The 12839-nt window shown below is 39.9% G+C and overlaps 1 pseudogene; it reads left to right on the top strand.

The window, feature by feature from the left end:
• The first annotated feature begins 7828 nt into the window (after window positions 1-7828).
• On the top strand, window positions 7829-10433 carry LOC137258570 (uncharacterized; annotated as a pseudogene).
• Window positions 10434-12839: the final 2406 nt, after the last annotated feature.

Here is a 12839-nt window from a genome sequence, read left to right as displayed (position 1 = left end):
TCTTTAACAAAACAAGTATACGACCATGAACACCATTCTTCATTATGGAGTACCAAAGAAGTTTCCTGTTAATAGAGTCAAAAGCCTTTTTGAAATCTACAAAAATGCAATAAAATCTCATGCCCTTCTTAGATAGATATTTTTGAACCAAACATTGTAGAGTAAAAATATTATCTACAGTAGAGTATCCGCGTCTAAATCCAGCTTCTGGATCTTCTGGGATCTTCTCATACAAATCGGCAAACTGAGCTAATCTGTCATTCATAACCGCAGTCAAACATTTTTCCTTGTCTATCAAGGATATACCTCTATAACTATTAACATCTTTCACACTTCCCTTCTTATGTAAAGGTATAATAATACTTTTAGCCCACGTAGAAGGAAACACTCCACTTCATAATTATTTCCGGCGGTAGACCATCTTGTCCAGGTGCAGTCCCGCATTTTTTTAGCCTGTTTATGGCACTATACACTTCACTCTCTGATATATCTGAGTTCAAAATGCTATTTAAGGTTACATCTTGACAGAAGTTACAGTTCTCCTCAGTGTGGTTGCATTCATATAAAGTTGCAGACTCCATATTATCAGGGTCCACTTGAATATCCGTCAAATTAAGAACTCGTTTAAAGTACTCAGTCAACTCCTCCGGGGGGATATTATCTCTATTTGTCTTATCCTTTTGTCTGAGGTAATGATTTGAGCTTTCTCCAAAATAATTTACCGTTATTACTGATGGCCACGAGATCATTTACACAGTCATCTTCATATACACTTTTCTTGTTTCTGCACACACGTCGGTATTCATTTCTAACGTGTTGGTATTCTTTAAGAGTTTCTTTATCCCCCGTTCTTCTGAAAATATCCAACGTCTTGAACTTTTTCTGTTTTAACGCAGCACACGCATCGTCATACCATTTGTTGTTATTTTCAAATCTTTGACGATGTCGAGTAGATAAGTGCGTCTGAAAACCACAAAGTCGAGCAGATTCTTGAATAATGTTCACAAGTGTGTCAACAGCCACATCAATATTTCAAGAAGATTCGACAAATTAGTAACAAGAGAAGCACCCGTACTCTTATTCCATGTGAATCTGGGTAAAGTTGATGTGTTAACCGTTTCCTCCCGATTTGGTTCTATATAAACATTCGCATTCTTTGGCATAGTCATTACAATCGGAAAATGGTCAGAGTCACATCGTGTTTCAACACACAAGTCAATATCATACAAGAATATACTACTGGAACATAAGCAATAGTCGACTAAACTCGCCCCCTCTCCACGGAAGCACTTGTAAGCGCCATTATAATCACCCTGATATCGGCCACTTAACATATGAATATTAAATGTAGCACATAATTCGGTTAGCTCCTTTCCGAACTGAGTATACACCTCGTCTCTAGACCTACGTGGTATATTATAGGCGTCTGATACGTAGTCCATATCCTCCAGACATGGTATGTGTCTATTATCATCATCAATCACATAATCAAATAAAGCAATGTCTAATATTTGAAGGGATGCCGTAAATCCAGCTAGGGTCCATGCAGGCACTGTAAGTCCCCCTGAACCTAGTATGTTGATCTGCCGTCAATTCTTGGTAATATCTAGACAATTCTAGAGAGAGGTGTTAGTTTTATTTCTTGATACTGTCGTACTCTAGTTGAATTCACTGTCCTTCGTTAACCGGGCTTTTTTAATGATTTAATTCCTATTCTTATTTCTTATGAATTTGTAACTCACTAACTTAATCGCTCACTAACAAGACGCTTAACATTCTCCCAGACTTCCACAAGACTAATTATCGTGTCTTATTCACTTAAACAAATGTTCCTGTATCAACTCAGTTCGAGTAGCAATACAAAAGATTAATTGGTAGTAGTAAATAGTTTTAGACGACTCTGTTGATTAATCAGCAATCAAGACACTTAGTTTCAATGAGTTCTTAACGACCGAATTTAATTTGCACGTCAACAGAAAACATTCACAATACCAATTCATCCATGGTTTAGACCGTGTCAACAAAGGGTCAGCAGGAGAAAACGTAGCCACTGATTGAAAACATCGATCTACGTTGTTGTGAAGTAATTACATAAATCCGCCAAGTCAGCGAGCCAGACCAACCGGTCCCTTCAGACACCTCTAAGCGTACTGGAAGGCTTGCTGGAGACCAATTATTACCGGAATATTAAGAAGAAGTCCTCGGGTAATGAGGCCATATATACTACTCAAAATTTGATAAGGATCACTAGGTTATATGTGTGTAGTTTACCACTAACATAACGAAGGACATAAATTTGACTCAGAAACGTGTTTACTCAGGTTGTGAATGAAAATTCATGAACGGCATGAACTTTCATCAATACGGAATGCTTGAAATCTGATAACAACAAATGTTAACAGCAAACCAGGGATAGTCCATCATTACACTTAGTCGATGAAGTGTCAATACCGGGTATGGCCTCCCCTTGCATCAATAACAGCGTCGAGCCATGATGTCAATAAGCACCCGGATGTTTCCAATGGGAAGGTTGATCTCTTCAACGAGGGCGTTTCCGAGCTCTGCCAAAGTCTTGGGTTGTGCTCTACGGCGTGAAAGGGCAACCTGCAGCATGTTCGAGACATGCTCAATCGGGTTCAAGTCCGGCGAGCGCGCTGGCCAGTCCATGCGGACAATTGTCTCCTGCTGAAGGTACTGCTCCACCACCCTGACGTGATGAGGACGGGCGCTGTAGTCCATCAGGATGAACTCAAGGCCAAGAGCACCAGCGTAGGGTCTGACGTAAACATCGAGGATTTCATCCCGGTACCGCACCCTCGTCATTGTTCCTATCTCCAGGACATGAAGATCTGTTTCTGCTGATTCCACCCCAGACCATGATGGACGCACCACCATAACGGTCATGTTCACTGATGTTGGCATCATGGAAACGTTCACGTTGTCGTCGCCACACTCGGTGCCTCCTGTCTGTAAAGTCTAAACAATACCTGGGCTCATCGGTGAACAGAACTGGAACCCAATCGTTGTGTGTCCAAGTGACATGATCTTCAGCCCAATCCAATCGCTTCAGCCGGTGTCGAACAGTCAGACGGATTTGAACACATGCCCTTCTCGAGTTGAGATCTGCATTGTGAAGACGATTCCGTATGGTCTGAGTGGACACATTCACCCCCGAGGTGTTCAGGAGGTCGTTACGTAGGCTGGTTGCTGTCCAGAAGGGATGGCGGCGTGCCTGAAGAGCCACGAAATGGTCTTGGCGTTGGGTTGTCGACCTCTGACGACCACCCCCATGTCGGTGTGCTGCTGTACCAAAAGTTTGGTTCCAGGCCTTGTTTACAACGCTCTGGCTGACGTTTAGTGTATTTGCAACGTCACGTTGTGAATAGCCAGCGTCAAACATTCCAATACGTCTGCCCTGTTGTTCTGTCGTCAGGCGACGCCTTACACGTTGAGGGGGCATTGTGTTGATAAACGTGGTGTAAACACTCAAGTGAGTTTGACATTTTAGAAACAATCAGACACCGATGCCTGAGTGAAAATCGTGCAATGGTAGCAAAAGCATAAAGTGTGATGAAAAACGCATTTCCCATGGCATGAAATGCACGTGCAAGTTTGTTGAAGACGTTTTTTATTTCACTTAACACAATATTGCCAGTTATTGAGTTATCAATTTTTTAAAAAGAAAAATATCTATGATCCTTATCAACTTTTGAGTAGTATACTTACCAAGATTTTCTTTTACGACCCCAGAAAACGTTCATAATAATAACAGAATAACACCCACTTCGTCAATGATTTTCTTAATGACGACATATACATCCTGAAACACTTCTTGATCTGAAGATGCAGGTGGTCACATAATGCTTGAGGGAGGATTAATTCATAGAAATGGTCAGTGAACCTGCATCGTCGTCGTAATATTTTTGCATAAAGTTTAAGAAGGACAGAAAATTGAGATGCATGGTATACTTTCAATACATACAAATCAATATTTACCGATAGATCCAAAGATGCTGACCAAGTACCATTGCCACTCACTCACTGGAATCACGCGATCTACATACAGTTGTTGGCAATATATAGTTTGCTGTAACCTTGTATTGTCCTCTATGGTTAAACTGTTTTAGATCTAGTTGCTAGTTTTACACTAGAATCTGTGATAATCTAGTTGTTTTTACTGTCCTTTGCTGACAGGTTTTAACAAATTACCATTAATTATTATGTATGAACTTAATTGTTCTCTCCTCACGGTATGGCTGAAATATTGCCGATGTGACGATAAAGTTTAACTCACTCACTCACTCACTGACTGGAATCAGGGCAGTATTATCCATATTACCCAATACCTATTCCATCCTTTTTGGTAAGGTAATGCCATTAGAAGAGCTCGTTAGAGTGTGAGTTAAACATTGATTGATCATGATTCAAGTCATATAAAATCTGTCGACAAACGATGGGGCACTAAAACAGCGGAATTATCACTGATAAAGATTTATTACTAGCATATGAATCTGAAACTATATAACTGTTGGAAGCAATACAATATAAATCTAGGCTGATGGTAGATTGCCACTGACTGTGGAATTACAGTACTTTGGCTGAATTCATTAACTTCGTATGGCGACGATTGTGCTTAAAATAAGCCATCACTATGCTGCCTGTTTTACCTACATTTTGGGACTTAGTTACCCTCTTATGGGAACAATTACTTTACAATACTGTAACCACCTTTCAGGATCAAGTAACTAAGTAAGTCGGTTGCTAATTTAATCTACCGATTAGAAAATATCAGGACCGAGGTAAGATTGTTGAAAATTGGAACTCCTGGTCTCCCGATCTCCGTTGTTTGACGCCGAACTCAGAGAAATGTCCTAATTATATGGTGGTGGTCCATAAATACTCAGACTGCACCAAACAATCCATTGATCAACAGTATGAGCATCGGTCTATGCAAATGGAATTCGACATTTAGCGAGTCTGACCATTCGTTCCCGTGGGTTGCTGAAGGTCAATTCTACCCTGGAACCTCATGCGTTTTAAATGCCTTTTCATGTAGTCCTAATTAATATGTCTGAGTACCTTCAGTATGGAATACTGTGTGTGCCTGTCCAAAGCCAATTTCAATGAAATTTAATCTACCGAAAACTTTCTGCGCCAGAACTTAGCGATAATGAGCCTAAGATTTGCTTCCACTCTGTCTCATGGTTCCAACAGAATGGGGGGCGAATGGCACGCTCTTTTGAATCCAGTGACGCATTCAAGGGACGCACCGTTCAACAATTCAAATAGTGTCAGGACAGCACTGCACACTATTCGATGTTCATCAACTGTAACCGCACAGCGTCTTCGCATCATTGTATCCTGAAACAAAATTCCCAAGGATATTTAACGTAGTGTTTGGCCTAACTGATGATATGAATACAGACAAATCAATACCTTCGATCTGTTTTTTCCCTCAGCACAATAAAACATTACTCAAGTCCCCTGTGTCCAGGCGCCTTTCAATTCTGCATTAGATATATATTCTGCAACAGTGTGTTCATAAGGAATCCTGCACAAAGCGTCAGCGGACGCTGGTGTTCTGACTGGAACTGATCCGTACTCGAGAAAATGAAAACTGCGGCAATAATATGGACCAGTGTGATGATGCTACCGACATTTGTTTTGTCAGGTGATTTTTTGTGTATTCTTTACGACAGTCAACATCATCGGTATAGCATTGGTTTATTGCCGTATGTTTCAAACTGAATTAGTCACATGAAACTATGCATACTTAGATATGGTATTTTAAACAATTGTTATTTATTGAAAGTGTTGCTGACCGTTATTGTTCCCATCGAGAAGGCCTTAAGTAATTCTAAGACCATTATATGTGAGCTAAACTACTTTGTGCATGTGTGTGCGTGCATGTGCGTGTGTGTAGCATGTAATGCAATGTATGCGTTGATTTGTCTGTTTACAATATGGCTGAAATATTGTCCATCTGACGTTAAATTTTACTTTACTAATTCAGACGCTCTCGACAAATTGTCAGAAAATTATCTGAAAAATAATGTATGAAATGCTGGACTTTCTCATTTGATAACATCATAGTTTGATAACATATTCCGACAATCCCCATTCGCACCATGCACGCTCCCCTCCTCGCGGATCTGATTCCTTGTGCATATACCTCTCCACTTCAGTATATTGACAATATACAGCGTCATTCAACCCATGCTCTTGCAGTTGTTCCAGTCAGTTAACAACATTCGAATCCTCAGTAAACCTTTCAAAACGTTAGAGTGACATGTTCAGTGTCTATGATCCAGTAGTGTATATATCAAACCTGATTTGGACCACGCTTTTCAAAAATATTTTGCCCAGAAACGTCAATTCTTTTCACTTGCTGTGTAAGCCATCCGTATATACTTGAGACTGTGCTAGATCTTTCTATAAACGTTTTCTGCGTCCTTCGGCGGGCACAGTAGGGTTGCGGCAAGTTACAGAAATCTGCCTTAACGCTTAGAATTACATGATCGCAAAGAAACAAAGGGCGACTAAGATCGTTAGTACTAACCTGAAGTGAAAAGAACGTTCCTGCAATACACCAGCTGAAGCGTGCAATTTGTGGGCAGACAACTATGCAGATTATTTTCACCCTTTGAAGTGGCGGAGATTGAAAACGACTGTCTTACTGAGATGGAATCAAGGGTAGATCAGGCATCGCTGTGGATTTGCTCATCAAATGTTAAGTTTAACGAAGGTGTTTAATATGATGACACGTGCCTGTTGTACCCATGTATTGTTAACAGCTGGAACAAATATTTCAATTCATAGGAGGAAACTGTTTGAGAAGATCCTGTTAGAAAGAATTGATACGTATGTTACATACATGAACCTTGATTCACCACATAGACTACAGTGTGGATTCCGACCAGAGCATGGGGCAAACATAGCTTCTTACATACTCAAAGACGTGATGACCTTTCATAGTCACAACAGGACTGACATACTACCGAAGATATTTTCAGTTGTAACTTACTCGTCGCTCATTTTGCATGTGATGGAGAATCTTGTGTTTAACAACCTCATTCAGTGTGAGCTGAACCGAGTTGCTTGTCCACATAAATGATATATATGTTTATAGGCATCATTCGTTCTGCACATAAATGTGATGTTCATTTACATCAGTCGAGTGGGTGGGTGGGTGAGTGAGTGAGTGAGGAGCACCTGTGTCTTAGAGGAGGGTGGTTGGTCTAAACTACTAATTGGTGGTGCTGTTTCAACTGTTTGTCAGTATGTCTGTATGTGAGAAAACATTAAACGTGATGAGGACACCCTTAGTTCTATTAGTTCTGGGAACCTTTACTTTACACATGCTATATATCATTTGAGCCTATATTAATGACACCTAGTATATGTTTAGTTCGTCGGATAAACGCTGTGGGAATACCTAGGCAGCTAGCAAATTCGTCAACATCACCATTGACAGGTCTTTAAAAGCTGAACAAAATGTCAGAACAAACAGTTGGGTCTGAGGGACAGTTACAGTCAAAAGATTTCAATGAGAACATTTTCTACTCTGCCTTTGCAAGAGATTACTTATTAATTTGCAAAGGGTTTTGTTGTTTCTCTAAGGTAAGGTAAGATGATATGTGATGGCTAACGTGTTATCATGCTATTACAGGAATAGTTGAGGGGATAAACAGCTAGTATCCTGTGTCTTTACTTAATTTAGGTGTACATCTGAATCTATTCTTTTACATAATGCAGATATAGATATATCTGTGTTTAGACCCGGCGGACCTACCGACAATTATCTTATCCATCGGTAGTTCACTGAAACATGTTTGTATATTTAGGTCAGCTGAACACGGCATCCTACAACAACTGGGCTGACCCCTATGGCCTCAACATCATCGGCCACTGGTCAGTAAAGGTTGAACTGAAAGGATGTTAGAACATACAGTTTGGTCTATGGGGTCCGACCAAGTCACGGTCCAATGGCTACAACATCGACTTGAATAAAGAATCCGGGGGTCAGTATTTCTCGGCCGTCAGGAAACATTGCTCTGGTTGCCCAGGGACTCCACAGGGTGAAGTGAATCAGGGCGGTTCTTACTTTACGTGCGACTCGACCTTTCACCCCTACTGGCTTAGCTGGGACCAGTGCACCATCAAGATGGGCAGAGGGACAGTTATCGGTGGCCAGCAGGTGCTCAGCTGGAAGGACCCGGATATCATTGAGATCAAGTACATCACTGTCGGGGCCTCAGACGGATCAAATGTCGTGTCCATGCGTTTTGGTGAGTCATGTCTAGAAATATTTACCCTCAGCCCCAGCTTGCTGTTCTGATTTAACTTTCATCTGTCCACTTCTAAACTTGGCCCCCCTTCTCACGAATTTTGCCCAGATTTGGAATAAAACGATTCTTTAAGAAATAACAATTATCCAAATGTAGAAACAAATTTGTTCGCTTGACATATCAGTGTTGGGTGCACCCTCGTACATGGAAATCTACATACACATTACTGGAAGTGCATTGTCCGAGTCAACCGAAATACATAGAAAGGTATCGCCTATGATACCTATGATTGTTAACATAGTAATTCATATCATAATCATGTTTAGCTGAATGGTTATTGGCGCAATATCCGTTGATTTCTACTCGAATGCCTCTCAAAGAAGGTATGTAGAGAATACTGTCATGTCTTTGAGAGTCATTGGAAGAGCTGTTGGTCGTCGTACATTTCTTTAACAGTACGGGAACAGTTTGACTCAACATAGATCGAAGGTAGCTTTCTCGAAAGGATCCTTGACCAACCTTTTTTTTATGTGGACCTTTAATCCATCAAAGAAAGTAATTGTCTAGAACTAGGTTTCTTTATGGACATTGTGCTGCCATCCATAGGATTTTTATGTGTACGAAACATTTTTATGTGTACGAAACATGTGCATACACGAAATGCACTCTCGGAATTTATGTTATTCTCACCTTACGTGAATACATTGTTTCTACATTTGGATAATTGTTATGGCTATACTTTGCGGACAACCCTCGATGTTACATTGGAATGTATAATTTATATTTATCTTTTCTCCTTGCAGACGCTACAACCGATGATCTGACGGTGAACACCATCCAGACATGCGGTAAGGCTGTACAAACATTTGATTTGAGGTTATGATAAAGGAAGCCTTACTTTCGCCTACACTCTGATACTGGTGCGTCTGGGAGTTGGTAAAGCGACCAAACCTCATAAATATCCATACAAATATCTGCTGAAAGCATTGGTATTATACCTCATTTTCGAATTTATGTGACCCCACCCCTGATCATCTGATCCTGTCAGTCGCCTCTTACTACAAACGTGGATTAGAGACCAGTGGATTGGAGACCAGTTCTAGACCGGATCTTCAGGGATGCCAAAGACTGTATGTTTTACTGACAGCAAGACAACATAATTTGTTCTTCGCCATCCACCACGGCAGATCAAGAGACATCCACCTTTGTTATCACTGGTATCCTCCTAATTTCATAGTGATGCATAAATACATGCTTTGTCATGATATCGCAAGGTGGCAACCACTGGATTGTTTCCAAACGACTCCATTGGTTACCAACAGGATCGTTCAGCTTTAATATTGCTACAATCAATACATACTTAGGATTCGGTCAGATTTGTACAATTGCCTTTAGAAGACATTTCGTATATAGACATTTGCCATGGATGTGGAAACGGACTTGTTCCCGTCATATTGGAAGGGCAAAATTGCTCTACATTCCGTGTGTTTTAATGTCCACGCATCAATTACCGGTGAACACAGACATACTGTACAAATGAACATACAATGACTTTTTCAGTTTACATTTGTTTTCAGGTTTCTAGGGTGAATAATGCTGCCATATCCCATTCTTAGCCTTGGAAAGATATGGTACAGAATTCCTTCATATTATAGAAATTTGTTACATTGGGATTTAACGTTTGGCATTTATGCAGAGACTTCTTGTAGAAGGTCTTGGTCCTTCTATCTATCAAGATATCAGCGAAACACTAAATGTTTCTTGCATGTGAAGGTGTCTACATCGTCCCACATTGTACGGACACGCTTTATATTACTCGGCCACACTCATGCCTACCACCACACCTTTTCAGGAGAATCCACTTGTACTGCTCAGAGTCGACCTGCAGTGTCCCAAGGCTGTCAGCCATTTGCGTTTAGTATATCCGGTGCTGGGAACATGATCAGCGACGCTGGACATGTCATTTTCAGTGGAGCAGGGATGACGAAGAAGGACTGCTGCTTCAAGTGTCTCAGCACCACTGCATGCATTGGGTTCAGCATCTCCACAACGGGCACCTGCAAACTGACCGACAAGTGTGTTCCAACACTTGCGAAAGAGGCAGGCTCCAATGTCTACACCCTCAAGTCCTTTGGAAATGCATAATTGCTTTTCCTTGTTCGTCTGTGATATAAACATTTATGTTGCTGTGCATTCATTTAAGTGAACGCTCTGCTATATTTGAGACTTTGGAAATAAATGGTACATATTTCCAAAACGTATTAACATCTGTACCTTGTTCAATTCTTCATCATAAGGGATAAATATTTCTATGGAAAAACGGTTATGGATCGTTTTACCACTGTTAATTTTCTTTTAATTAATTATATTTAAGAAACTAATTTCATTTATTTGAATTTTGATTGATATGTTCTGTAAATAGACGTATTTTAATAATAGATCATTTAGATTAGTAACTTAGATTGTTGTTGGCTGTACCATCAAGAGGGTTAAAGTATTGTTTAAATATTGTCCTCCTGAGAGAGTACGTACATACCGAAACATTTCATCTTACCATATTCTTTATACGTAGCTATTCTTGGCTATTACTCATGGCTAAAGTCGACTAAAATCGGTATAAAACCGGTCAAAGGAATGATATAAATTCAGCTAAGGTCCATGCAGGGAGCAAATGTACTGTAAATCCCTAGGCTTCTCAGTATGGAAATCAGCCGTCGACTGCTGGTGGTCTGTGGCCTTTCTTACATCGTACGGTTGTCTCTAGTGATTCTTTTTATAGAAAGCAAGGTTTAAATTGAGAGTAATGATAATCTAGTATTTTTACTGCCCTTCAGTGACAGCTTTTTACGTTCTAAATGTATTTATTTTAATACTGATATGAATTAAATTATGACTGCATTATTGCTGATGTACACGTGACGCTAAATATTAACTCACACTATGACAACTCCAGTGCGTCTAGAAATGTACAAAGATTGTGGATTTTAGCACTGCCTGAATCGAAAACGGATAATATACCTATGTTTCAGTGAATTCACACCGTTTGGAATTTTAGCATGTTAATGACTTTACAGAGGAAATAGCAAATAAAAACTAAATCCCGAAATATGTTATCGTGTGTTTTTGGTGGTACATCAGATATGTGACCCGTGAAGGTCCGGGGTAGAATAGGCCTTCAGCAACCCATGCTCGCTATAAAAGATGACTATGCGTTTTGTAAGAGGTCACTAACGGGATCGGGTGGTCAGGTTTGCTGACTTGGTTGACACATGTCATCGGTTCCCATTTGCCCAGATCGATGCTCAAGCTGTTGATCATTGGACCGTCTGGCCCAGAAACGATTATTTACAGACCGTCGCCTCATAGCTGGAATATTACTGAGTGCCGCGTAAAACTAAACTCACTCACTACTTAGATATGTCCACAAAGAGGTTCGAGTGAAGTGAAATTTTAAATAATGTAAATAAGGATAGATGTACATTGCCTCAATGTTCTTGCTGTAAATGTCATGCAGCACTGAATCAGTATCAGAATCCCCAGTGCTTCACGAACTATGCCCGTCCTACATGTAGCATATCCAAGTACATGTAAGAATAAAACACGTTTAAATTGTTACGTGATAATTACTTGCCCCACGTTCCAGTGTACTACAAAGTAAACACAAATTTATGTAAATATTCGTCTGTTTTTCACGGAAAACATATATGCACCATATGTTAGTGAGGAGCTCGAACATAAAACACTTTTTATAGCATAAACATTTATGAAGTAAAGGAAATTTGTTTGGTGTGTTAAAAATTTAAATAACTCGGGGAAAGTACGAACCTTTTTGTAGTAGGCACATGTACAGGTTTCTAATCAATGGTCATGGACAATTACAGGAACTGAAATAAATATTTTGTGTAAAACCGTAAAACCTATTCTTACATACATCAATATTGTGATGCTGACTGTCGTCATTCTTTCGGTCTATTTGGTCGTATCTATAGTTAAACAATGAATTAGTCTTGGCGCAAGAAGACAATATCACCTGTTTGTCTAGACACGGATGTCGGGCACTGATGTATTCCAAAGTCTTCATTACAGAAGACCTTGAATTTATTAGAAAAAGGAGCCATGCTTTAATACTCTATGTGGGTAAAATTATTACATTTGTGAAAACACAAACGCCGCTTTCCTATTTTAAATAGCCAATGGAAGTTTACCCAGCTCAATTTTTTATTGCAAAAGAACCCATCCCGTTGTACAAGGAACATTGGTTCTATGAGTTACGTGTACAAAGTGATGCTGACTATTGATTAAGGAGGGCGATCCTCAAAACCTAGAGTGAGTAAGGGCAAAATAAAGATACTTTACAGGGACAACAGCGAACGTCCTGTGTGTCGGGTCCAAACATACTGGCAATAATCGGCTTCGCAATGTTACTGTGTGTAAGTCCCAAAACATTTGATGAAAAGTTAAGGCTACCTGGTTTTTAATCGTATTATTTCAATATATAGCTAAATCTCAGCTTATAAACCTAATTCTGATCACTGCCTTTAATGGTCATTA

This window comes from Haliotis asinina, chromosome 12, assembly GCF_037392515.1.
Source record: "Haliotis asinina isolate JCU_RB_2024 chromosome 12, JCU_Hal_asi_v2, whole genome shotgun sequence".
Taxonomy (NCBI): Eukaryota; Metazoa; Mollusca; class Gastropoda; order Lepetellida; family Haliotidae; genus Haliotis; species Haliotis asinina.
Note: the sequence above shows the minus strand (reverse complement) of the source record. Positions and strands in the feature narration are given on the sequence as shown.